General features: G+C 40.3%; 1 pseudogene across 1 annotated transcript in view; it reads left to right on the top strand.

The window, feature by feature from the left end:
* LOC149199519 (uncharacterized) overlaps positions 1-24,150 on the top strand; it is a 150,019-nt pseudogene that overhangs the window by 23,054 nt on the left and 102,815 nt on the right. The window contains exons 3-7 of the transcript XR_016253787.1: positions 18,483-18,502; positions 18,724-18,975; positions 19,064-19,159; positions 19,272-19,387; positions 19,470-19,550. The product of XR_016253787.1 is annotated as an uncharacterized LOC149199519 (transcript). The remainder of the gene's footprint in view (positions 1-18,482; positions 18,503-18,723; positions 18,976-19,063; positions 19,160-19,271; positions 19,388-19,469; positions 19,551-24,150) is intronic.

Below are 24,150 nucleotides of genomic sequence, written 5' to 3'. Positions count from 1 at the left end.
CTTTGATCAAATCTCTATGTCTCTATTGATCTTGACTGCCTTCTATTGTGCTGTAGTTTTATGTTTAATAAACAATTGCTTATTGTTATTGGATGATTGAAAATATATTGGATAATTGAATGCTATTGGAAGAAGAATTTAATTAGTGATTGTTGCAACATAGAACATTGAAAAATTAACATGGAATTAGAGCTGAGGTGAAGACAAGCCCAAGGAGACAAAAGCAATCACCCTTTGAAGATCTCTTATCCACTGTTGAAGATCACTCGACTTTGGAGGAGAATGATGTTTTGGAATATGTTGAAGGAAAGGTACTTGAGCCTACGGAGAATGCTTATGCTGATATCAAGTCCAAGTACAAGAAAGGTGAGGTCAAAGGTAAGAAAATTATTATTGATTCGTTGAGAGATCACTTGATCACTTATGTTGCAAAGTTGAAGAAGTGTAAGGAAATGTATGATACGTTGATTGGGATGTATGAGGTCAACAAGTCAAATCATATTCTCTTTTTGAAAGATCAACTTAAGGATGGGTGACCTCCCAGGAAGTCTTGGTTGTCGGGTGCAAGCCCAGAAAGTGATGATTGACGTTATGTGATTCATTTCACTAGTTCAATCCCACTTCTTCACCCCTGTGAGCATCACCCGATGCAATGAGTGCTAAGTGGACTATTAAAAAATCATGAGAAATTAGTTAGTTACGACTACCTCTCATGGAAATGGTCATAGATGAATGACTTACTTAACGCAGTTGATTCCCAAAGATGATAATTAATATAATGCATTGCGAAAGCCCATGAATACTTAAAAGACATCAAGATAGATTGTGTAATCATACTTCATGACGATATCCCAACTGAAGGATCAATTATTGTTTGCCGGAGAAATTACATCTGATAGGGAGCTAGTACTAATTGCACTTGGAGGTCTTCCTCTTGTTTGGGTGACATTTCTCACCGCCATTAGCAACAATGACAAAATCCCTTCATTTGATGAGCTGTTGGGCAAATGTACTCAAGAAGAGACCAACATGATTTCTAGATGGAGAATTCAAAAGCATGAAGAAGGAGAACTCACTGCATTTGCTACTCAAGCCAAGAGGAGGAAAGAAAGAGGACCATCTAATTCAAGAAAGCCTTCTCCAACATCCAGGGATTCTAATAGAAGAATTAAAAGGGATCTGTCACAAATTTGTTGCTACAATTGCCACAAGCATGGTCACCCTGCCCTAGACTGTTCGGAAAAGAGAAATGCCCCAAGGTCCTACATTAGCAATCATGGCTACAACAACAACAGGTTGAACAATAGAAGAAGAAGAGAAGATCCTATTGCTCGTGAAGAAGGTCATCGACCTCCCAAGGGATCAAGGAACTCAAGGTATGATAATAATGCAGTTGCCACTCAATCTAAATTTTTTCTTATTTCTGCTCTTTCTAGTACCTCTTCATTGTGCACAAAGCGATTTAGCCGCTCATGTTATCGGATTCTAGCATCATCATTGCTTTGTCGCACAACATCTTTCTCTAGGTGAATAACGATTTTACAAATTTTTCTTGTGGACCTTTGAAAGATTTCTTTTAGCTTCATTATACTTTTGCGTGGTGTCTATTGCGAATTCAACAATGTAGCATTTCAGTATATTGTTTAACTAGAAATTGACTGCACACGAAACTTTATTGGTTATAGAATTTAACCTTTGGAATGATTGCTAATTCCAGTTATAGGGTGTCCTATTGTGCCAATTTATGACGTTCTCTGATAATCTTGGCAACCGTTGTTTAGATAATCTTCAGCAAAATCACATAACCATTCTTTTGTCGACGCGTTTCGAACCAACCAGTGTGGTTCATCGTCAGGACAAGTTGAAGAACGAATCCGGTTTAGCTGATTAAATAGAGTGTGCAGAGACTCCAACGTCTATATTGCCAACGGCTAATTTGACCTAATGATTCTAGTCAAACCATTAATTTAATTATTAACATTCCTATAAATAGCTGCAACAGGTAAATTAGTTAATTTATATCTAAAATTAAAATCATTTTATAATATGAGTATATAATATAATATCCATATTTATTAAAATGGTCATATATTTATTAAATAATCTATAATTATTATTATTCTAATATTATTTAAATATAAATGAATGGTATTAAGTTATGTTATAGTTACCATTCAACTAGAATCAACATAAACTCAACAAAGAAAATCTCGTGTAAATTTGTAAAACCATTCTTCTGTAGCCACTTCTTAGGGTCGATTAGTTGCTTTTTGGTTTGTTCTGCTATGAACTTGTGCTCCTTTTGTATCCACTGCTGTATCTCCTCCTTAGTTGGCCTCCATATTCCCTTCAATTTCCTATCCTGGCCTCGACAACGAAACCATTTGTTGTTGCGCTGAGGGCAGACCCGGTTTTAAATTGAAACAACCAACAAAACCCTTCAAACATCGGCCCTTTCAACATTACCCCGAGCCGGTGAAATCTCACTCGAGGCATCTTATGAGGGACTGCAAGAACTGGACAGGGCATGCAATTGAGACCTTGAGGAGGTTCAAGACGGAGGATTGTAGCCTTATGTCTACACTGATTATCACTAACCTGAAGAAGCTGAGTACTTTTGAAGGCGAATTAATGGATCCTACATTGTACAGGAAACTGATAGGTTCCCTTATGTATCTGGTCAACACTAGGTCACACATATGTTTTGCTGTGAACATGGGGTCAATGGTGACGCACTGTGATAATCAAAGTCGCATTAAGCTCTCTGAGAATCCTGTGTTTCATGACCGGTCCAAGCATATCTAGATCATATATCACTTCATCAGAGACATGGTCTCGAGGGGAGCTGTGAGATTGCATTGCATTTCTACAGAGGAGCAGGTGGTAGATGTTCTCATTAAGCCTCTAGTGAAAGGAAAATTTGTTAAGTATCGAGATAAGCTGGGTGTAATGGAGAATCCCTTCCTTGCCAAGTGGGATTGGTGAAGTGAGTGGTAGCTTCAGAAGGTCTTCTACATGGGCTTTGTGTCTTAGCATGTGGAAGACATTATTTGCCTCTTCTAGATGCTTGCTTGGTGGAGTAAGTGTTAATTTTAGGCAACACTGGTATGTTCTATGCTTTAGAGCAATTTTATTTCAATATCTTAATTAGCCCAATATCGATATCCAGTTTAGCAATCACATCAACATGATAGTAAAATGCAGATAGAACATAAACATAAACAATAGAAGACAAGCCAAGACACAAGGACACAAGATGTGGCACTAGCCAGGGACAAACCCCAATGTGGGGAAACCCTTGATGAATTCTTCTTATAGTCTTCAATAGTTCAGCAGAGAGAGATAGTACAATTTACAACTCTAATAATTTATAACAACAACAAAGGAGCCCTAACCAGAAAAGTCAACGTTGGTCAACGTGGCAGATTTGACCCTCAACTAATTGGTCAACTTTAGTCAACTTCGGTGTTAGGATATTCCGACACATAGGAAATAGTTAAGTATAACTTGGTCTAGTATAGAGTTAGGTAAAGTGTGTTTCTTTACTATGTACATTTTGTAACTTACAATCCGACGGTCACGATATGTAGTGATCCGACGATTCATTCTCTCCTCGGTATTACCGACACTTGATCTGTGGCTTAACACCCGATTGGTCCATGATCTCTATTTAAAGAGCATGGAGGGTCATTTGTAGGTTAACCCGTCCATGAGAGAAGCTTATGTAAATTTTCGTTCTTTTATTAATAAATTGCTTGAAGTGGCCGCGTTGGCTCAGGGTGTGGACTGTTTACCTCTTTGAGGGTTTTAACCACGTCAAAAGTACTGGTGTATTGATTTGCGATCTGTTTGTGAGCGGTGTCCTTTGGTGTTCTGTTTGAGGAACTTACCCTGTAAATTCCTACATGGTATCAGAGCTATTTGAGGGCCGCGTCCGTTGGTGATCCAAATCTGAAGCTGGTAGAATTGCATCCGACTGCCGTTTCCTAGATCTACTGTTTCTGACTGCTTTCGGGCCGAGAGGACTGCTCTGTTGTGTTGGGAGCATCTGTTCTAGTGAGGAACCCCTTTCGTTTCACGCGAAAAGGTTTCCGGTAGCCCTAGCTGCGTCACTTTTAAGATCTGGAGGTATACAGTGTTTATTTGCAGTTTACAGTTATTTTCTCCCTGTTTATTTCGGTTTCGGTTTATTTAGCCTTTTTATTACCGGATCTATACCTTTCATTTCTGCGTATGCTCTTTGCTCTGCGACTCTGTGCGATCTGGGCAAATTAGAAACAGAAAGGAAGGATTTTTCTCATGCGTATGCTCTTTTCCGCTGCGCCTTAGTGTGATCTCGGAAAATCATAAACATTGAGGAAAATATTTAGTTTACGGCTAAAGCTAATTTCGAGCCGTAAGGTTTTTTTTTTTTTTGTATGTCCGTGTTGGGTTTTGTGTTTTTTTGTTTTGTAGGGAAAAAGAGCTTTCTCAAAGCAAGCACGCAACCCAAAGCTTCAACCCCCCCCCCCCTTTCAAACTTTTTGTATAGCTCACTTGGTTCAAAGCTAATTTATGAGAGCAGAGGTCTTGAGTTCAAATCTCCTTTTTGTGGGGGCGGATTTTTCATTCCCGCACTTCGTCGGCGACTTCATCAAATTTTCTTCAAAAAGCCATAACTTCTTCATCCGGAAGTCGTTTTCAGAACCGTTTTTTTTGAAACAGCCTAATTTTTCGAGATCTTTCCATTGGAACACTTAGTTTCAGCATCTATAGCTTCAGTTTCTGTTAAAATGGAAAGTCCATGCCAAGTTATTCTTGACAGCACCAACTACTTCCAATGGTGGTCCTACATTGTGGATTTACTTAGAAGTAAAGGTCTCCACAGAATAGCCACAGGCCAAGAAACCAAACCGAAAGATGAAGATAAGGCAGCGAAATGGGAAAATAGGCAAGATCAAGCACGTGGGTTGATAGGGATGTCTATTTCTCCAGATCTTAGATTCCATATTGCAGAACTTGATGCTTCTGATGAAGCAATGAAACAGATTACTAAAGTCTTTGGAATTAAAAATGAACTTAGAGCCCATCAACTTGAAAATGAGTTGCTTACATTGGACCCCAATAATTTTTCTTGCATTGAAGATTTTTTGTCCAAGTTCAAGATCCTTAGACTTCTTTTGGAAGGTGTTAAAGTTAAGAAAGAAGATAGTAACCTTATCTATTCCATTCTTGTTAAGTTGGGACCAGCCTACTCTGTGTTTGTTTCCACCTTCCATTCTACAAGAGAAGCCTTCATTTCTCAAGGACAAGATTACAAGTCCACTTCCTTTGATTCTTTTTGTGATTCTTTAATAAGAGAACAAGAAAAACTCTTACACCTTGGTCTTCTTAATCTTGGAAACTCTTCTAAGAAAGCGTTAGCCGCCCAACAACAACCAAATCCAACGAATTCTAAGAAGTTGTATCCTAAAAAGAATGGTCTTAAACCAAACAAGGGTCTTAAGCAATTTCAGCCTCAAAATGAAAAATCATTTCAACAAAATGATAAGACAAATAAAAACAAATGGAAGAAGACTGATAGACATTGCAACTTTTGTAATCGAGATGGCCACTTAGAATCCAAATGCTTTAAGAAGATGGAAGCCATGGAAGCAGCAATGAAGAAGCATAACATCCATTTGGAGCACTCTTCAACTTCAACTTCATCTTCAGGAATGAGACTTTCTGCATGTGGTTGTCAAGCATCTCAGTCTGGCTATGCACTAAATGTATCTTCTTCTTCTCATTCTCATGAGTGGCTCATCGATTCTGGAGCTTCTTATCACATGGCCAAAAACAAAGCCATGTTTTCTTCTTTAAATGATTGTAACACCAAAAATATATATGTTGGTGATGATAGATCTCTTAGTGTTGTAGGGACTGGAACTGTTCATATAGACAATGGTCAATTTAATGATGTATTATGTGTTCCAACCTTATCCTACAACCTTCTATCTGTATATCAGATAACTCATTCAGGTGAAGGTAAAATTGTTGAATTTTCACCTCACGATGTTGTAATTAAGGACTTAAGAGATCCTAGACAGATTTTAGCTACTGGCATTGTTGATGATTCTACAAGGTTGTATAAGTTTCACAACTTTGGGTCATCAAATCTTCCCTCGGTATTTGTTGCTCATAATGATGAAGTGAGCAAACTTTGGCATGAGCGATTTGGTCACTTAAACTATCGCTCTCTTCAGAATCTATGTAAAGAAAATATGGTGACAGGCCTTCCAATGGTATCTTGCAGAGATGGTGTTTATTCCGGATGTGTACTCGGAAAACATCATCGGGACAATTTTGAAAAACGTGCCTCTTGGCACGCCTTAGCCCCTTTACAGCGGGTGCATAGTGATTTATGTGGTCCACTTCCAGTTGTTTCATTCTCTGGCTACAAGTATTTCTTAACTTTCATTGATGATTTCTCCAGACGCACTTGGGTATACTTCTTAAAACTCAAGAGTGAAGTATTTAACATGTTCTTGGCCTTTAAGGCCTTTGTTGAAAAACAATCTGGACATCAAAGTCTTAAGCTAAGATCTGATAATGGCGGAGAATATGTTAACAACAAATTCATCAACTTTTGCACTGAGAATGGAATTCAAATGCAACATACTGTTCCATATACTCCACAACAAAATGGTGTAGCTGAAAGGAAGAATCACACCTTAAAGGAAATGGCTAATTGTATGCTTCAGTCTAAAGGACTTAGTCTTAATTGTTGGGCAGAAGCAATTAACTGTGCAAATTACATAATAAATCGCACTCCTACTAAGGTTTTAAATAATATCACTCCAGAAGAAGCATAGAGCTCAATCAAACCAGATGTAAGTCACTTTCGTGTTTTTGGAAGTGAAGCATGGGCCCATATTCCAGATGAGAAACATAAAGCTTTAGAACCTAAGAGTGAAAAATGTATTTTTGTTGGATATTCTGAAGATGTCAAAGGATATAGACTTATTCCACATAAGTCCAAAAATGTTATCATTAGAAGAGATGTAAAGTTTGCTGAAAATATATCGGCCTGCGAGCCTAGTTCGGCGGATGTGCCACCTCTCCCTATCTCTTCTACTTTTGAAAATATTTCTTCTTCAGATGATGAAAGCGAAGATGAAAATCCTCCCCCACCTTCTCAGGATCCTCCTTCAGCTCCTCAGCTTCCAAAATGGGTCCGTGCTACTCGGGATGCAGCAGGTGATCTTGCCGGTGATCCTACAGATCAGCGACGTACACGTTCTCAGTTTGATAGAGCCTCTTCTTTACTGGCTCAAGCTTCAGTGAATTATGATCCTGACACCTTTGCAGAAGCTTCAAGCCATCCAGATTGGGAAGCAGCTATGAATGAAGAATATCATTCATTATTGGCAAATGATACATGGGATCTTGTTCCTCTACCAAAGGGACGAAAACTTGTTAGATGCAAATGGGTTTACAGAACCAAGTATGGACCAGATGGGAAAGTTGATAAACATAAAGCTTGTCTTGTTGCTAAGGGTTTTTCACAAGTTGAAGGCATTGACTATATTGAAACCTTCTCCCCTGTTGCCAAAATGAACTCTATCCGCCTTGTTCTTTCCCTTGCTGCCTCTTTCAAATGGGAAGTCCATCAGATGTTAAATCCGCCTTCTTGCATGGGGACTTGCATGAAGAAATCTATATGGAACAACCTATTGGCTTTATACAAACAGACTCCAGCCTTGTATGTCAGCTTAAGAAATCCCTTTATGGTCTCAAGCAAGCTCCTCGAGCTTGGTATGCCAAAATGGATAACTTTATTTTAGAAAATGGCTTTTCTAGGTGTCATTCTGACAATACTGTCTACACCAAGAAAGTGGGCAAGTCTTTTATCATTCTTGTTCTTTATGTTGATGATCTTATCCTGACTGGTAGTGATCCCAACCTTATAAACCATGTGAAGACTAGCCTTAAAAGGAAGTTTGAAATGACAGACTTAGGACACTTACATTATTTTCTTGGTCTTCAAGTCTTGCAATCTAAGGAAGGTATTTCCCTTTCCTAGTCCAAGTATGCCTGTGATATTCTACGCCATTTTCACATGGAAGACTGTAAGCCAACCCCTTCTCCCTTTCATTCTGGAGTCAAACTTTCAGTCACTTGTACTTCTCCTGAAGTTGATGCTACCTTATACCGTCAACTTGTAGGAAAACTTTTGTATCTAACCCATACTCGTCCTGACCTTTCCTTTGCCGTTGGCCTTGTTGCTCGGTTTATGCAAAACCCACGTGAAAGTCATTGGAAAGCAGCTAAAAGAATACTTTGTTATGTTCGAGGTACAGTTTAGTTTGGGATTCATTACAGTGCCGAACCAGCTCTTCTACTGGTTGGTTTCACTGATTCCGATTGGGTTGGTGACCTTGATGATCGGAAGTCTACTGCAGGTTATGTGTTCACTCTTGGTTCAGGACCTATTACATGGGCTTGCAAGAAACAAGGTGCCATTTCTCTTTCTTCAGCAGAAGCAGAGTATCGTGGTGCCGTAGAAGCTAGTAAGGAAGCCTTGTGGCTTCGTCAGATCCTGTCAGAGTGTGGCTTTCAGCAGCAGCATCCGACTACACTTTGGTGTGATAATCAAAGTGCCATTCAACTATGCAAATATCCAGTCCAACATCAACACAACAAACACATTGAACTGCACATGCACTTCATCAGAAAGCTCATCCACGACCATGTTCTTGAAGTGCAATATTGTTCAACAGATGATCAAGTTGCAGACATCTTTACAAATGCTCTCACAGAGGCGAAGTTCACTAAACTTCGATTTATGGTTGGAGTTCAGGAAGTTGTCACTAAGGGGGGGTAGGCTCTAGTGCCTCCTTCCTTCTCCTATTGTGTCATATTTGTAAATCCTTCAATCCTATCCCAAGTTGTTCTTAAGGGGGGATGTTAGGATATTCCGACACATAGGAAATAGTTAAGTATAACTTGGTCTAGTATAGAGTTAGGTAAAGTGTGTTTCTTTACTATGTACATTTTGTGACTTACAATCCGACGATCACGATATGTAGTGATCTGACGGTTCATTTCTCTCCTCGGTATTACCGACACTTGATCCGTGGCTTAACACCCGATTGGTCCATGATCTTTATTTAAAGAGCATGGAGGGTCATTTGTAGGTTAACCCGTCCATGAGAGAAGCTTGTGTAAATTTTCATTCTTTTATTAATAATTTGCTTGAAGTGGCCGCGTTGGCTCAGGCCATGGATTGTTTCCCTCTTTGAGGGTTTTAACCACGTCAAAAGTACTGGTGTATCGATCTGCGATCTGTTTGTGAGCGGTGTCCTTTGGTGTTCTGTCTGAGGAACTTACGCTGTAAATTCCTACATTCAGCCTCCAAACAACAAGATGAATCAACCCTCAAAATAGACCAAAAACAAACCAATCAAAGTCTGGTCAAATAGCCCACCTGTGGTCAGTGCTAGTTGCAGTCAACACTGGTCAAAGTCAATGTTCAGCCTCAATTTCTGTGCCCAGAATTGCGGCCTCCCCAAACAGAGACAACCCTCACAAAAACGCAGTCAAAGGAATCAACGCTGCTGGTCAACGCATCGTCAAAATGTCCCATAAATTTGGTCAATGCACAAAACATAAATTTCTCCTATCCTTCTCACGCGCGGAGAGATAATGCTGCCCAGAAATGCATACCCAATCAATGAGGAGAGAGAGAGATGTGTGAAGTGTGTGTGTCCAAATGAGGCTAAGTCATCATGTATTTATAGCATACGTTGAGGATGAATAGACGTGATTGTTGGGCTTCTGATCCTACATAAGTTTGCTGGCCGACCTTGACAATTTGTCCATAATCAAAATAAATTCGTAACTTCATTCGTACATGTCGGAATTAGATGATCTCTAGATCAATCCTACACCTCTTGGAGAGAGGAATCCAAGAAAAATATCAGCGGTCATAAATAAGATGACCCATGTGGAGTTTGGCCCTAATTGCCAATTCTAACAGTAAGTGATTTATGTCTTCTTTCCTAAGTCTAAATTAGGAAAAGTACAATAATTAAAGTAAATTAATTATTGTGGACTATTGAGTCATTTTCTAAATAATCTAATAATTTAAGGGACTTAGAAATAATCTCAACCATTGATGTTCAAGATGGTTCTACAAGGGAGATTGGGAGTAGGGATTTGGTCTCAATGAAGATTATAGAAAGAGCGTAACAAAGGGGTGAAGACACACATAACAAAAGTTGTGTGAGCGAGTCATCATTAAGAAAAAAGCGATTTTCCATAAGTGCGAGTGGCTTTGTGGACCAAGAGCAAAGAGAAGGAGAAGTGTGAGTGGATTGGGACGAATCCAGGAGGCTGAGTAGGAGGAAATTATAGGGCCGATTTGCCGAGGGAGATTGATTTTATCAGGAGGGGGTTGAGTTGTTGCAGGGTCAAGTTTTCCTTAGTGCGCATCAATAGCGTGCAGGTCGAGTTGCTTGCTGAGTATTTGGGCCAAGTTCTATATGTTGATTTCATCTAGAGGCTCATTTCCTAGAGGTTGAGTTCCTTGGGCTGAATTCATTCTGAGGGAGCTGTGTTACAGGTTCGGGTTTTGTATTTTTCCTTGTATCTCTGTGGGTTGAAAAATCCAGATTTTCCAGATAATTAAATAACCGAGAATTGTTGTGGGTGAATTAATTTTGCAATGTGTGATTGATCTCTAGTTTATTTTCCGTTGCATATATGTAATTCTATAAGTTAAAAATACTAGTGATTTTATTTTTCGGTGATTCAATAATTATTTGGGTAAATAAATAAATTGCTACAGATAAAATAAATTTCCTTGAGAAAATAAATTTGGATGGTATTAGAAATTTAACAAAATTAACCCCTCGGCTAACCAAAGGAAAATCATGAAGTCATGGCCCTATTAGAAGGGAACACCAGCACGGTGAAAACCTTCAACCACAAAATCTACTATGGCATGAAATGGGATCAAACCCTTACCAAGGAATTCAGGAAGTGTGGCATAGCAAGGAGGATAAATACTTACCCCAAACCAACAAGGGAAAGTGTATAAGAAAAGCCTCTAGATATCTTCCTTCCATGTGACTATGTAGCCCCTTGGTGGATTGACCTTAGTAGCCTTGTGGTAGTCTTGAACAATCACAATAATGCCTTTAATGACGTAGAAGCAATAACCAAGAAAGAAAAGCTTCTAAATCAAAAACATTCACCACATAGATAAGCCCTTAACATGAGTGCTTTCACAATCCAACCACTAGTACAAATGAGGAAGCTCTCCTCTATTTATAGAAGTGAATTCTCTTCCATTACAATAAAATAACAATACTTGCTTTAATTCCTTAGATCTAGCCTAAGAAAACCAAATCTAACCAACTCCTAGAATTAACAGAACATAAAAATAAAGTGGCAAGCCACATGTACAATGAAAATTTGAGAAAATGCCCCATAAAAGGGGGTCAATCCTCCAAGCAAGAAATAATTGATCCAAGTTGCCAATAGCTAGCCTCCAAAATTTTCCGAAGTTGATGTAGATGGTCTATGGTCAATGGTGAAATGTTTTCCCAAGTTAAAGGGCTCCAATGATCTCCTTTTAGTGCAACGTCCGTAAGAAATTGGGCCACATCAAAGGGTGACAACATGCTAACAACCCCAAAAGTAAAGTGAAGTAGTGCTCAAACACCTCCAATTAATGCTCCAAACAAAGGCCCAAGGTTATACCTTGGGTTAGGGCACCTCCATGATACATGCAAACAACTTTTTAAGTCAAAATTTGGGTCATAATGATAAAACCACAAATAAATAGTGGTGGAAAATTATAGTGAATTTAATCTTCATTCTAGCTCACTTGTTCTTCAAGGTACTTTAACCTGGTTATGTCCGTATCATCTAAGTACAGTAAGCCCTATGAAGTTCTCCAATGTACCCCAAATTTCTGCCACATGTGTTGTAGGTGCAAATCAGACCTCAAATAAGTTTAAAATAGCTCATAAGGTGCCAAACAAGACAAAGTTCCAACAATAGCCATGTGAAATGCATAGGAGAGGTCCAAATGTCCACAAACAACCCCAAAACTACCTAAGGAAGTGTGACAAGTGCCTCGATATATGTGAAGTGCCTTGAACAATGTGAATTGCCTTGGTAATGTGAGAGTGCCCAAAAGCCAAAATGCAACCAGGCCATGGAAGAGGGCAATCCCACCCTACAAACTGCTCTATTCATCAATATTGTGCTATGGTACCACTGCTAAAAGAAGGGGTAACAAGAACCATATCCTTTACTGAGTCAAAGTTGGAGGGCCTTCACAAACCAGAGTGAGGCCCTATGACCTGTACTCCTAGGCAAGTGTAAGTTGTGGTGATCTCAATCTTTGTCCCTCAGTAGTTAAAATGTAGGTTTGTAAGAGAGCTCTTCAATGCGTTGAAGATCAAAACCTTGGTTTTACCCAGGTTGAACATCAGCTGTCGGAGGCCACAAAATTTGTGTGTCTATTGGTTTATGTAAGTCCTTGAGAGTAGAGGCCAACATGATCAAGTCCTCAGTGAATAGAAGCAGGGAGATCAACACATGATGTAGAAGACAACCGTCACTTTCCCTGATATGTTCATGAAGGAAGGACTCTATCTCATCGATATAGATCCCAAAGAGGATCTGTGAGAGGGGGCACCCTTATTTTACCCCAATGGTACTTTAGATGAAGTTGGAAAGGCAGTGTGCCATCCTGAGGTGCCCCAAACCTAACTCATATAGTCTCATGATGGTTGCTAGTAAATATGCCAATGTCATGGAGTCTCAGATATGGATATTCATGAAGTTCTTCATAGGATTCTTGTTAATTTTGAGTTAACATGTTCTTTTCTTAGGATAGTTACTTCATTAGTCCATAATTAAATCCATTAGCAATCTTTGCCAATATTGACCTAGCAAGGCATCACACCAAGCAACTTCTAGCCCCTCCTGTTAGCACTCCTCAGTGTCCCAAGGCTGAGAAAGGAGACCGACAGAGGTAACCTCAAACCACTTAGGATTTGGCAGCTAGCCCTACCAAACCAGAGAGGGCTCTCTCTATGAACTCACAACCAATGAATGACTGGAGAAGGAAAAATTTTAGGCTAGGTATGTTCAACTCTAGGGTTTTGAAATTTTAGGGTTTTGCTGGATCAGGAGTAGAGGTCAGGGAACTAGGTCAGGTTTCAAAAGATTCAGTTGCAAGGGATATAGAGGAGCAAGGTAGGTATGTTTCAGTGACACTTTGAGGTTTGTTGATGTAGTGTAGGGTTGAAAAGGAAAAGGTTCAAAATGAGCATGAATATCATGAATTCATTTATCAGAAGATAGATAACATAAACATGAAATTCCTAACAAAACAGAGCTTAAGCTTAAGAATTCTGTTTAAAAACTCATAGGAATATCATTGAAAGCAAAGATATGGAAAGAAGGATAACTAATCATTCATTTAAGTGATTTACAGAAGAAAAACAATGTCACAAAATCATACCACAAGAATTCCTAAATAATAATTGCAATTGGCCTGTTAATTTCCTGTAAAAAGATGATGAACACAAGCTCCAAGCCTTTCACTCTCTGATGTCCAACCCTTCCCTTGAGTTTGATTTGGGTAGATATAGACCAAAACAACTCTTTCCCCCTCTCAGGGGTCGAATCCCTCATGATAGGAACAGTTTACATGATTATCTCTAACCAAACCTAAACCTAGGGAAGTTAAAACAAACTCCCTAATTAGACCAACTGATTCATTCTGACTTTACAAACATAAGTAAGCATGAATCTACATGAAATTTACATTGTCCACCTCATTTACATTTAATTACATCACATGATTACCCTAGAGGAGTAATTTGACCAAAATCTTTGACTTTGACTGGAGAAAATCCGAATTCCTATCTCTTTGGGAAAAGCGCAATGCCATTTGGGAAAAACGCAGCGCTAACTTGGAGAGCATTTTTGAGTGACTTCTAGTGTCCAAATTCTGATTTGAAGGCATCATTGGAAAGCTTAGGATGTCTAGTTGTCCATAGAGTCCTTAAGCATGCAAAATGGCCTCTCCAAGGCTGAGAAAAATGGATTCTCCCAAGGTCACTCTAAAAGCGCAACACAAGGGTGAAAACAGTGGCAGAAAGTCGTTTTTTGGCATGTTTTTGGCCCTTTTCTCCCAAACTGAAGGCTGACATGGCACCCAAGTGGCATAGCTGACATGTGTAGGTGATAAGCTATAAAGTTTTTGTCATTTGGACTCCTCAGGAAAAAGCGCAGCGCAAGGGTGCTGCGCTTTTCGCTGACTGAAATTTCCAAAATTTTTGGGTTTTCTGCAAAAATAGGGCTCAAAGATGGAGCCATGTCTCTCTAACCATAAAACTTTTTACAAAACTGAGAGAGGTTTTTGTTCTTTGGTATGTTATGAACAAAAACCTCCTCAAGTTTTCAATAATACTTTCCCATTTGTTTAGAATCCAAGTTTGCAGTGGGTCACTAAAAATTGCAAAAGCGCAGCGTGCTCACAACAACAACTCTGGATAGTGATTTGGAGGCCTTCCCAAAGGAGTTTTGGGCTACAAGTGGTATGGTTGGAAAAGCTGAGGATGTCTGCTACACAATAGAGTCATCAAGCACTGCAAACACTTGCTCCAAGACACCTAAAAATTCAATCTCCTAAGACTACTCTAGAAATGCAACAACTCTCCTGTAGCAACTGTATTTTGGGCATTTCTCCCAAATCATAACACCTGTGTATAAACTGAAGGAGGTTTTTGTTCCTTGGTATATTATTGACCAAAACCTCTTTCACTTTTGTCAAATTCATCTTCCTTACTTCAGAAACTAATTTTGAAGTAGAACTGTCCTTGTGTGCAATGGAAACCCTAGCAAATGATCTCAAAACTCTAAAAATGATGCCAATCACCTCTGCCGATACCGTGAAGTCTATCCCTACGATGGTTTCCTTATCCCTCCTAAGACTGGTGGCAAAGGTTCTTGTCAATTTGTCATTAAAAGCTAGTTCTTGAATCTCTTGACAAAAAACAAGGCATCCCACATCTTGGAAAGACTTCTTGAGAAATGGTGAAGCCATGATTTCTTGTACTTTGGTGGGTTCATACTTGATTATCTGCCCTCCTCTATACTTACTCTGATCAGTGGTTGTGGCCTCTGAATCCATTGTGAAACCCTAGCTCACTAGGAAGGGGAATTAGGGTTTAGTGTTAGGAAAGCAGGGGATTTGGGGCAGTTTTGTGAATGGAGGGAGATGAAGAGGTTGGAGAGTGTCTAAATTCTTGGGTAAATTTTGGGGGGTAGGGATAGATGTTAGGGAGTGTAGGGAGGTGGAGATTTGGGAAATGAGTGAGGGGAATGGGCATAGAAATGAAAAACATAGTCATAGCCTATGAAAGTGTAGTGTAGGCTAGGCTTTGTAGGGAAATGAAGGAAATGAGGGAAATGGGTGAGGGAAGTTTCAAGGAAGGTGTATGGAGGGTGAGGGAGGGTGTTTGAGAATAAAATGTAATAATTTTACCACAAAAATGAAGCAAACTGACCAAGAAAGGAAAAGTGCAGCGAAACCCTAGGAGAGGGTAATTCACTGACTTTTTGTGTGCAAATTGATGAGAGGAGGAGTTTTGGAGGTCCACTTACTTGCCAAGGATGTGTCAAAACCTGCAGATGCTGTAGAAAACACCTGTAATGGCTGATTTGCCTCCCACTTCAAAAGCGCAACAATTTAGCCAAAAGCGCAACAAGGCTGCCAAAAACGTATCGAATGAGAGAGAATGACATTTTGGTGGCAAGAGATCGATCCTCTGAGGGTGGAAATGCTCTTTGCTGGTGGAGAGATGCTCAATGAAGGTGGAATGAACAAATAGAGTGCTTTGATGGCCTTTTTGTAGGCTGGAAGTCGTTTTTTCTCTTTGATGGTGATGTGGCCCCACCTTGTCTTTTTGCAAAATGATATAAGATGCGAGTGTATTGCAGCTTCAAACTTTATTATGCGTAATTACATCTTAATCAAGATCAAAATGTACTTTAGAAATCATTTTAGAGCATTTTCCCTAATTACTACTCCCATAATGATGACCTAGGTGATGACATGACTCTTTTTAATGACTTTACCTAATGATGACTTCTAATGGAGTATGAAACTGATGATTTGGACCTTTGTACATTGCAGTATGAGTGACCATGAGATGCTGACTGAGGTGATGATCAAGGCACTTTATTGTGATGACTCATCAGAATGGTGATGACATGAGCAAGATGGCATTTTGACCATGAAATGGAGGGAGTAGTAACCTACCTAGACATACTAACCAGTGACCAAATTTCTATTTGAAAGCCTATTGAAAATATAAAACTTTGACCTAAGACCCTAACAAAAATTTTGAAAGAGTATATTTGATCACTGGTGATTGACAGGACTGATAGACACTAACATCTCCAAAGGCTCAAGAACAAGCCAGCATCAACACCAAGAAGTCTGCCCTTGATCTCACACTTACATTACACAAATCTTCTAGGAGATTCTCTGAGTGTGCATCACACATGCTCTTGGTCTATTTTAACACATATAGTGCTCATGTCTTACTCTAGGATTTAGATTACTTAAAGCACAAGTCTTCTTGCATCTCACAAGTACAAAGGCTCCAAGACAAATGCTAGTGCTATCCTTCCAAGCTTCTTGTCCATCTTAGGGTTTTCATCCCACAAACCTTAGGTCTTCCTCTCCTGCATCATAAAATCACCAAAACCTTTAGACACGCTATAATGGAATGTCGAGAGTACAACACCATGATTCCCAAGTCCTCTTCAAGCCAAGCATCACACCAAGCTCCAAAACTCCTCTACTCTAGCACTCCATTTTCTTGCTCTAGGGTTTACATCACACAAACCCCATGTATTCTTCTCTTGCATCACACAAGTCATAAGACCAAAGTTCACCCTAGCACTAGCATCATCTTTATGTTTCCTCTAGGGTTTACATCACAAACTTTGGGTCTTGCTCCCTGCAAGACTTTTCCAAAATAGTTGAAAAGATATAAGAATAAGTACATCAATGATTGGTAATGACAAAGGCTCCCTCCTCCCTTCATATGGAATAGGTGAGAGAGCCCAATATAAACCATGGACTAGGTCCACACAAGTCACACACGAATAACCCTAGACTTAATTCAGCAAGGCGACCCCATGTGGAGTCCTTTACAATATAAGGATGACAAGTGTCATAATTGGGTTTTACCCAACCCCAAGGTGGTGCACCCTCCAAGCATGATGCCCCTTGGGTCCAACACCACTCTTCGAAGATGGTGTGCAATCCAACAAGTTGTTTAGCCCATTGATCCCTCTTACAAGGTGGTGCATTCTCCAAGTGTCCTCATGTAAGGTGCTCTTCTAGCTGTGTGCCACATGTCCTTTTGTGCCCAATGCTCCTCAACACATCTACTAAGGTAGTTACTTGTACCAATTCTTCTCCTCAACTTGTGTCTTTGGGTCCCAACAGACCTTCATGGAGTACACTCCTCAACCCAAGCATCCCAAAGTCAAGTTATCAAACCTCCAAGGTGTATGTCACATGATCCCATCCTCCTAGGGCTAAGTGCCTTCAAATTCCTAGCACCCATCCTCCTAGGTGGGTACCTCTCCTAATCAAGCAACCTACTCCCCCATTGTGTGCACACAGTGATTTATGTCACATAGAATAACAACCTCCTAGGTAAGTGTGCTATACTAGAACTCTATCTAAGGTCAAGCATTTACTCAAACTGAGCCATCCATATGTCCACCACATGTCGGGGGATCTAGCAGTGCCTTAGCTAGGTGAAAATACTTTTGGAGTAATCCCAGAAGCTAACATATTCGAGCAGAAATGCTGTCCATTTCTCAAAAACAGGTTTCTTGATTAAAAAATGAAAATGGGCACTAGAAATGGTGTTTTTAGGATTTTTCTTTTCATTATCTTTGTTTTTTTTAATAATTGGTGTTTCTATGGGATTTTTTACTGGTCATTCTTGTAGGCCAGAACCTGGAAGAAACGGCCAGCTGTTTCTCAAGAAATGTGTTTGTCAACCAAAAATTTAAAGAAGCACCAGAAATGGCACTTCTGATGCAATTTCGGTTTCAGTCAGATTTCTTGTAGAAACAACCCACTCATGCTGTTTCTGGTAATGTACCATAAAAATGTGCCCTTACATGAAGAGACAATAGAAATATCACCTGTCTTTTCTTCTATACAGAGTGATTTTGATTCTAGATTGCCTTGTTTGGTAGGTACCTTTTTGTTATTATAATTTTTCTGAATATAGTCTTAAATTGGAGGCTGGAAATTTCAATGTTGTTATACTGTATTGATTAGAAAATGGTTTCTAGTTTCAGAGAGCTTTGGGTTTATGTTGATTCCAATGACAGTGATTGTGCAAGAATTTTGACGTGTGACGTGTTTTCTTGTGCTATATTTTGGACCACCATTTCAGCAGTGGAATCATCAAACCAGGTGCTGATCTAAAATGCCAGAGACTTGGTAGATCTTTTGAAATATTAATGATAGCATCATCATAAATTTACTGAAAAGGAATAATTACATTAAACTTTGCTGAGATCTTTCTTTGTAGGTTGTAGGAATATATATCTGTTTTAACTGCATTTTTTATATCGGTAGCTTTTTCATCCAATCATTTTGTGAATCCAAGGAAGAATTCCATTGTGTTTTTCCAGAAAGTATCAAGGCCCCTGCAATCTCGAATGCCAGCTAGATCAACAAGTCAACCAGTTCCTAAGAGTTTGTCTCGCCCCAAGCAAAATATATCTAATCCGAAGCCCATTATTCCAGAAGGAATGGCCCAGGAGATCTTGCTGCCAGTTCTCAATCCAATCAAAGTGATGTTAAAGGGGTTGATCCAAAACTTATTGAACTAATAGAAAGTGTAATTGTTGATAGAAGTCCTGCCGTTAGGTGGGATGATGTTGGTAAGAGATACTGAATTCATTAATGTCTCATTTCCTTATTTTATATTTTATTTTTGTCGAAGATTAATTTTGATTTTTCTCATTGCAACTAGACTTGCAAAATCCAAACAATCTTTGAGGGAAATGGTTATTTTACCTACCCAAAGAAGTGCTCTTTTCACTAGTCTTAGGAAACCTCCTTGAGGTGCATTTCTATCAATTCCTACTTCAGTAAATAAGCCAAAAATGATAATGCATGTTTTGTGTATATCATGATTAATATGAACTTGAAAGTCCCATGCTGCATTCTTTGCAAGGTTTACTTCTTTTTGGGCCTCCTGGCAATGGCAAGACTATGCTGGCGAAAGCTGTTGCATCAGAATGTACAGCCACATTCTTTAGCATTGCAGCATCTTCCTTAACTTCAAAATGGGTATGCCAACTTACCTACATCAGTTGATGCCTGTGCACTATTAGCTGTGATTTTGATTCAAGTAAATGGTCATGTGAGACAGGTTGGAGAGGGAGAGAAACTCATGAAAGCCCTTTTTTCTGTTGCGGTTGCAAGGCAGCCATCAGTTATCTTCATTGATGAGGTAAGCTGTTAGTGCTATATCATGTTCTAAAATTTTTGATATTGACATGTAGACATCAAGGGTACTGAGTTTCAACTTCTAAATTTGTTTTCATAATCTCTAGAAATGTGTTTCTTATAAATCATTTGAAGCAAACTCTGGTATGTCAATAGCCAGTGTACTTGAAGCACCTAGTTTGTCATCTATGTAATGTTTGGCTGATCAGTGATTGATTTGGTAATTTATAATTTGCCAATTTCAAGGGAGCCAGTTTTTAGCATCACCTACCTTAAGAAATGTGAATCCATCGTGGAGATACATCCCCAATGCCCAGTCTGTGTCTGGTGATGCCTGTCTTGCAAATGGGTATGGGATGGCTTTTCCTTAAGTACTTAGGGGTGCACTCAATGTTCTCCATATCATATCATGGAACATTCCCTTGAAACAGGGGATACCCACAAAAATTAGAAAGAGCTAAAAATTAACAAATATTAAGTGGGAAATCCACATACACATCTTGGTCTTTTATCAAAGGGAGTTACTAGATGTGTTGAAGTAGCAGTTGGGGTAATGGGAACTAGCGCTGAAAATCATTATTTCAAAACTAGCATCACAGTCTATGAAGATCATGACATTTTCTCACTCGAGAAATTAGATCACTTATTAAGTAAACCCACAATGTACATGTTGTTGAAATTTGGTACCGGAGGACAGGTGGTTCCCTTAGGCTTTGATCTTTGGCCTAGGGAAAAGTGTCCAAAAGAATTTAATTTTTCTCCTAAAGTGACTTTATAATTTTATAAAGTTAAATCTAATTTAAAAGTGACTTTAAGTGATAAAGTTATTAAGTCTAATTTTAAAGTGACTTTTATAAAGTCAATGAAAAATTAGAAAGGAAAAGTGACTTTGGAAATAAATGACTAAGTGGGTCTTTATTAAAGTGGGGTGAATTAAAAAATAGAAAGTGAGATTTAAATGAGCATTTAATCTCAACCATTGATCTAAATCTATTTCAGCCATTGGATTTAGAGATCACCCAAAAGTCACTTGGATCACCCAAAAGTCACTTGGAGTTATATTAAAGGAGGAAAATGAGGAAAAAGGTCATTCATTCTTTCATGAGCAGATTGGGAGAAGGAGAGCAAGAGAGCAAGAGAGATTTCTGAGCAGGAGGAGAAGGAGACAGCAGCTTGGCACACATTCCAAGACAGCAGTTGAGCAGATTTGTACAGCTGATTCAGCACATAGTGAAAGGCAGATTTTTGCACAAACATCGAGGAGCAGTTTGCTGATTTTTCTGCACACAAAACGGAGGTCGTACAGCATTTATTGCTGTCCTGTTTGCTGTAATTTCCAGATTGCTGTGAGGCACGAGAAAGGAGATAAGTTGTGAATTTGCTTGCTGATTTTTTGCTGAATAATTCTCACTGTAAAAAGGCAATTTTCAGAAATAAAGAAGAGCTCTCAAACTGGTTTTCCCCAAGAGTTGTAGGGGGTTTTTCCAGGGTCAAGTTGACCAAAAATATCAGTGTTTTAATGTGTTTTAATGGCTGTTTTTAATTGCTGATTTTTATTTCTGCAATTTCCAGCATTCTGAAAAATTTCCAGAATTTGTGTTTTCAGCCATATTTTTTTTTTTTCAGTTTGTTAAATGTATGGTTATGGAAATGGGCATTTAACTACATGGGAGAAATAAGGTGAAACTGAAAACCGGGGTGGGAAAACAGAAATTTTTACATGGTATCAGAGCTTGAGTGCTGAAGGGCAGTTTGGGACAGCAAAAATGAAAAATTACAGTTACTGATTTTTCACTCAGAAAATTTTAGCAAGCTGATTTTTTCATAAACAACAGTTTTATCTTTACTACAACAGTGCTATTTTTCAGTTTTAGGACAATAGGATGTCATTGGGATTGAGGGTGGAGGATAGGCTGGATGGACATATAAATTACAGCGTTTGGAAGGAGAGAATGCAGAGTATCTTTGAGGAGGCAGAAGTCTGGGATATCATGGTGCATACCACACAGAACCCTGTTGTTGTGCCCACTGATGTTACTCAGTTGGCTGAGTATAAAAAGAAGAACAATAAGGGTAAGAGGCTGATTCTAGACGGAATCAAAGACCATTGCATTCCTCGTGTGAGAGAAAAGAGCAATGCCCATGAGATGTGGACAACATTGTCCAATCTCTACCAGAGTACCAATGAGAACCGGAAGATGGTCCTGAAGGAGAAGCTGAAGAACATTAAGATGGGGAATGATAGTGCAGCTGGATATCTCACAAAGATTACCAATGTGAGAGATGAGTTGGCAGCGATTGGAGAGGCCATTCCATCCACTGAGTTGGTGCGGATTGCAGTGAATGGCCTCCCCCGTTCATGGTTGAACTTTGCTGATGGGGTTTGTGCACGTGAGACCCTTCCCACATGGGAGAGGTTTTGGGATGATTGTATGCAGACAGAGATCAGGAAAGGACAGCTTGGGGCAGCCAAACCAGTTGAGCAGGATGAGGACGTAGCACTGGTGGCAGGAGGCAAGAAAGGCAAAGGGAAGAAGCAGGCTTCCACAAGCAGTGGTGGGGGCAAAGGCAAAGGTAAAGGTAAACAGGGTAACTCACAGAAGGACTATTCCAAGGTGAAGTGTTGGAATTGTCAAAAGATGGGACACTATGCAGTTGTGTGTCCGGAGAAGAAGAAGAAGGGGAAGAACCAGGACGTGGCAGCTTCAGCAGAGATTGAGGACTTTGCTGGTCGTTTTGACCGAGAGTTTGCGTTCACTACGTGTGAGTCCTCTAGTACAGGATCACCTGCCACACAGGTTCAGAGGGAGCATGCTTTTCCCTCGATTAGCGGAGCATCTTCAGGTATCTGGTATGTGGACAGTGGGGCTTCACGTCACATGACAGGAGTCCGGGAGTACTTCTCAGAGCTTTCAGAGAGTGGCATTGATATTGAGGTAGTACTCGGTGATGACAGAGTTGTTAGAGCAGTCGGGGTGGGGACAGTGACATTTCAGAGGGAGTCCAAACCTCCCTTGAAGGTGTCAGAGGTTCTTTATGTGCCAGGGATGAGGAAGAACCTCATATCCGTCTGAGCTTTGGAGGACAAAGGATATGAGGTACTGTTCAGGGGAGGACAGGTGTTGATGTATCCCAGGGACGCTCCAGCTGATTCAGCTAGAGTGATAGGTGTACGCCATGCAAAGGTGTACAAGTTTGCATTCCAGCCCCTTTTGGCATTGAGCAGTAGTACCGACAGCAGAGCTAGCAGTTCTGAGTTGTGTGAGATTTGGCACCGCAGGATGGGACACATGTATCATGGAGCCTTGAGGACATTGTGGGAGATCACTACAGGTGTGCCAGATTTCAGTACTGATCACTTTGATACTTGCAGAGGTTGTGTGATGGGCAAGTTTGCCAAATCCCCTTTTCCCAGCAGTGACAGCAGAGCGACGGGGATACTTGATTTGATTCATTCCGATGTGAGTGGTCGGATGTCTCATGTTTCCTTGAGTGGATATGAGTACTATGTCTTATTCATTGATGATCACTCCAGGAGGACCTGGATTTATTTCTTGAAGACCAAGAGTGAGGTCTTCAAGTGGTTTCAGGAGTTCAGAGCTCTTGTGGAGACTCAGACAGGTCGAAAGATCAAGTCCCTGAGGTCGGACAATGGAGGAGAGTACACCCTTGGAGAGTTTGTTGATTATTGTGCGGAGGCAGGCATTAGGAGGTAGTTCACTGTTCCTTACAACCCCCAGCAGAACGGGGTTGCGGAGAGGAAGAACAGATCCATCATAGGGGCTGCCAAAGCCATGATATATGATCAGGGGTTGCCATTGTTCTTGTGGGCAGAGGCCTGCAACACAGCTGTTTACTTGTAGAACAGGAGTCCGCATCGTGCCTTGGGGCACATGACTCCTGAGGAGGCTTTCTCTGGGAAGAAACCTGATCTTGGTCATCTTCATATCTTTGGATGCATTACATACTCCTATATACCCAAGGAGGAGAGGACCAAACTAGAGCCCACCGCAGAGAAGGGTATCTTTGTGGGCTACAGTGAGACCTCAAAGGCCTTTCGGATTTACATTCCTGCACAGAGGAGAGTTGTTGTCAGACGGGATGTGAAGTTCGAGGAGGACAGGGCCTTTAGGAGGTCACGAGAGTTAGAGTATCTGGATCAGCCAGACCCTCAGCAGCAGTTGAGTCAGTCGCAAGGATCCAGTGGGCAGGGATCAGGAGGATTCGGAGGTACATCTATGAGGATGTCAGGACCATCAGTGAGCAGTGGCTCGCCGAGCCAGAGGGGTGGTGCTCCGGGCAGCATGCAGAGCAGTTCACAGAGCAGTTCACTAGGGAGTCCACTGATGGACAGTTCACACAGTACCTCAGCTTCTACAGGTTCAGGTGCAGGCAGGAGGACAGCAGACAGACAGTCAGGAGTTCAGGCTACTGATGGTGATGAGGAGGAGGAGTTTCATTCTCCTATGGGAGAAGCATGCTCAGGGAAGAGGAAGCCCAAGTGGCTTCAGGACACCTTGAGAGATGCCACATCTGTTGCTGAGCCGAAGAGGCCGGTCAGAGAGAGTAGACCACCTGAGAGGTTCTGTAGCTATATGGCGATG

This window comes from Pinus tabuliformis, chromosome 2_1 (genome assembly GCF_031772625.1).
Source record: "Pinus tabuliformis cultivar Carrire ecotype Pingquan chromosome 2_1, CPIR1, whole genome shotgun sequence".
Lineage (NCBI taxonomy): Eukaryota > Viridiplantae > Streptophyta > Pinopsida > Pinales > Pinaceae > Pinus > Pinus tabuliformis.
Note: the sequence above shows the minus strand (reverse complement) of the source record. Positions and strands in the feature narration are given on the sequence as shown.